This window comes from Microtus oregoni, unplaced genomic scaffold, assembly GCF_018167655.1.
Source record: "Microtus oregoni isolate MIOR12 unplaced genomic scaffold, Mior012 000048F_ref0000485, whole genome shotgun sequence".
In the NCBI taxonomy this organism is placed as follows: domain Eukaryota; kingdom Metazoa; phylum Chordata; class Mammalia; order Rodentia; family Cricetidae; genus Microtus; species Microtus oregoni.
The window spans coordinates 10,276,699-10,280,733 of NW_024543222.1; the positions used below are offsets into that span (position 1 = coordinate 10,276,699).

Here is a 4,035-nt window from a genome sequence, read left to right on the forward strand (position 1 = left end):
CCATAAGGGTCCCAGGAATCAAACTCAAGTTGGTACACTTGGCACTAAGCATCTTTACCAACTGACGCATCTCAGCAACCCAAAGGCACCCATTTATCACTGTTGGTTTCTTTGCTTGTGGATGTTTCTGTGTGAACACAGCACATTCATGGCATTTGGTTCATTTTTTTCCCTCGCTTACTAAGCATCCTGAGGAATGCAAACATACTTTAGTGTTAAGCAGTACACTGAAGAGAAAAATAACCAATCATTTCAAGAGCAAACAAGGATTCCTCTCTGCTGACGTCTGTCGTTTGTTCTCAGTGTATTTTCCAAGGCTCTCTGGGGTTACTCAAACGGTTTCTTGAGCAAAGGAAGCCAAGGGGCTGTTTGCCTCTGTCGCGCTCATGCTCACACACCTGTTGAATGCAGAGACAGAGGTGAGAACCCAGCTGGTGTCTATAAAGCCACGCTTTATAGATATGCAAGGGTCAGCGGGGAAAAGCATTTGCTGTGGTGCTGGACGACTTGAGTTCCATCCTGGAGCCCACATGGAATGGAAAGGAAGAAATACTGCAGACCAAACTGTCCTCTGACTTCTCAGGGCACTCATGTGCGCATGCATGCGTGCACACACCATAAAAAAATCAACGTAATTTTAAAATTGTAAAGATAAACAAAACTGTTAAACGATGCCTCTCTTTTCTCTACTTTGGAAACAGAAACAACTACGCTATTAATAGTAACACACAATGCATTTGCTGCTATTTTAGTGAGTTGATAAACATAGTTTAGACCTTGTCAGTTTTACAGTCTGTTTGACTGAACAGTGAGGGATATCACACAAACACGAACTCTCTGTCTGGGATTCTCCGTAATATATCAGAGTAAACAAAGGTCTGAAAAAGTTTGGGAGGCACTGATATAGTTAAGTGACATTTGGTAATTAGGCTAGTTAAATTTAGACACGATAATTGTTTAAGAGAGACAAAAAAGGGGAAGTGAAATGGCTCAGAGGGGAAAGGCACCTGCCACAAAACCTGATGTGCTGAGTTCTGAGTTTGAGCGTTGGGATCCCCAGAGTGGACGGACAGAATTGACCCCCGAAAACTGTCCTCTGACTTCCGTACACATGCTACAGCACATGTGAGCATGTATTTGCACACAAACAGGGCATGCTCACGCACACACACTAAATAAATAAATAAATAGATAGATAGATAGATAGATAGATAAATAGATAAATAAATGGATGGAAAGGGAGGTGTCTTAGTTATTGTTCTATTGCTGTGAAGAGATACCACGACCAAGGCAAGTCTTATAAAGCAAAGTATTTAACGAGGGACTTCCTTAATCACCGTGGTGGGAAGCAGATGGCCATGGCAATGAAGCAGTAGCTGAGAGCTTTGCATCCTGATCTGCAGGTAGCAGTCAGAGAGAGAGAGAGACAGAGACAGAGACAGAGACATAGAGGCTGGCATGGTGTGGGACTTTTTTTTTTAGATTTATTTATTAATTTATTATGTATACAACATTCCTTCCATGTATGCTTTCATGCCAGAAGAGGGCACCAGATCTCATTACAGATGGTTGTGAGCCACCATGTGGTTGCTGGGAATTGAACTCAGGACCTCTGGAAGAACAGTCAGTGCTCTTAACCTCTGAGCCATCTCTCCAGCCCGGTGTGGGACTTTTAAAACCTCAAAGCCCACCTCCAGTGACACACTTCTTCCAATAAGGCCACACCCACTCCAACAAGGCCCCACCTCAGAATTCTTCCCAAACAGTTCCACTAACTGAGCACCAAGCATTTAAACATATGAGCCTGTGAGGGCCATTCTCATTCAAATGACCACAGGGGAGATGCTTGGAGTTTAGGAAGATGGCTCAGTGGTTAAAACCAGTGAGGACAAGAATTTGAATCCCCAAAACTCATATAGGTGTTGGATAGATACAATAGCCTACCTGTAATTCCAGTGTTTGGAAGGATGGAGCAGGGAATCTTGGGGCAAGCTGGCAAGCTAGATTAGCTTTATGGGCCAGATCTGGGTTCATTTGAAAGACCCTGGCTCAGCGAATAAGATAGAGGACAACAAGGAAGAATCCTGGTGATGCCAACCTTGGGCTTCCAGATACACAGACATACATACACATGCATCTGCGTCCACTCACATGCATGTGTGCTCACACACAAGGATATACATGCATGCATACACACAAATACCACATACACACACATTTTTTGAGAATAAAAGGCCATTATAACGTAAACTAAGGGTATTTTTAAACATTTACTCTGTGTGTGGGGGGGGGGGTCATGACACAATGTGTGGAGGTCAGAGGACTTGTATCAGTCAGTTCCTTCTTTCATCACGTGGGTCCTGGGGATGCTTACCTGGGCAGTATTTCCATCCTCTGAGCCATCTCACTGACCCCCAAACTAAGTTTTTTAAGACATTTAAACATTGATTCTATTGTAAGTTGATCAGCCAGAGGGGGATTCACAAGCACTACTACGAAGTCAGACATTGCTCTAGGAAGAGGGAGAACACACAGGAGACCTAACCTGGGCGAATTTGCCTTTTGGATGGAGAAGACAGTAATCATATGAATGCATATACAAGACATTTCAGGTCGTAGTCAGTTCTGAAGTAAATGCACAGACGTAATGCGACAACAGTTACTAGGGATGGAAGGAAACGGGCTATCTTGTGTATTTCTCTTCAAAGAAACCCAATAATCTGCACCTTATGCGTGAATGGGGAGGACAGAAGGAAAGAACACCCTACCAACAAAACAGTCAGTGACGGCTCTCTTTTCCAAATGACAGTTCTCCCAGCTGGATTCCTGTAAGGCCCTGGGAGCCAGTGATCCCTCAGGAATGCCAGCAGGTGTGTGTGTGTGTGTGTGTGTGTGTGTGTGTGTGTGTGTGTGTGGAGTCAGGCACAGAGAGCATTCCAGAGAGGGGGTCACACAGGGTTATCTGCAGGTGGAGGCTGCATCTCTACCTGGAGAAGTGAGGTACAAAGAGCTGGAGCCTGGGAAGGCGCCACCTTGAAAGATTTTCGAGACATGCTTGTCTACTTGATGGCTTCCTGAAAGCGCTTGAACGGTTTCTGGGGCTAATACATAAATGTATAATTATTTAATTATTAAATATATATAAAAGCCTACCAAAAAGCAACCCTGACCTCAGGGAAACAACAAAAAGTCCTTTCTGTACCGGCTGTAGCTATGCCACAAGGAGAGTGCTCTCATTTTTAATGAGTACCAGTAACATTGTATCCCTTGTGCGTGCACACACTTGATAAGGAAACATTATAGGTACTGACATTACCCAGGCTCTGGGTTATAGCCAGGGAGTATCTGCCAGTTCACGTTTCCATTTATAACAGGATCCTCACTCACCAGTAACGTGTGATTTAGAGCCGGTGCAGGCAGCTCGACTCCCAAGCCAGCCTCCCTCCTGATAGTGTTTCTATAATTAAAGGGACACTATAATCAAATCAGGACATTTCTTTCCAGTTCATTGCCAGCCGACACATTTTCCATTGCATCTCACCTGCTCCTCCAGTTTCAAGCCCTACATCTCGGATCGCAATGACGACCCGGTCTCCTGGTCCTAAACATTGATCTGTCCTAAGCCCCAGAATCAGATACCAGCTGTCTCCCGGCCTTGGCTGCCGATGTCACTCCAGTTCTGCGGAAAGAGAAGAAAGGTTCCGGCGTGCAGAAGTGTTGTTCTTTCCGTGTCAGATGTGTGACTGACCCCGTGCTCCGCCCCCGGCTGAGCCTAAACGCAGATGGCATCATGTCCTTGATGATCTGAAGATCTGGCGGCCCACTGAAGCATTTTAGCAGGAGAACAAAGGCTAAAAATGGAAGGAACAGAGCCTGAGGAAGCAGCTCAACTGACAAACATGAGGACCTCAGTTCAGATGCCCAATACGCATGAACTAAAAAACAATTTTAACCCGGGCAGTGGTGGCGCATGCCTTTAATCCCAGCACTTGGGAGGCAGAGGCAGGCGGATCTTTGTGAGTTCGAGACCAGCCT

At 45.2% G+C, this 4,035-nt stretch overlaps 1 long non-coding RNA gene across 1 annotated transcript; it reads right to left on the bottom strand.

The window, feature by feature from the left end:
- Positions 1–342: 342 nt before the first annotated feature.
- LOC121436091 lies at positions 343–3,566 on the bottom strand. Its single transcript, XR_005972646.1, has 3 exons — positions 3,542–3,566; positions 3,388–3,457; positions 343–398 (listed from the first exon to the last, which is right to left on the bottom strand). It is a non-coding gene; the product is annotated as an uncharacterized LOC121436091 (long non-coding RNA).
- Positions 3,567–4,035: the final 469 nt, after the last annotated feature.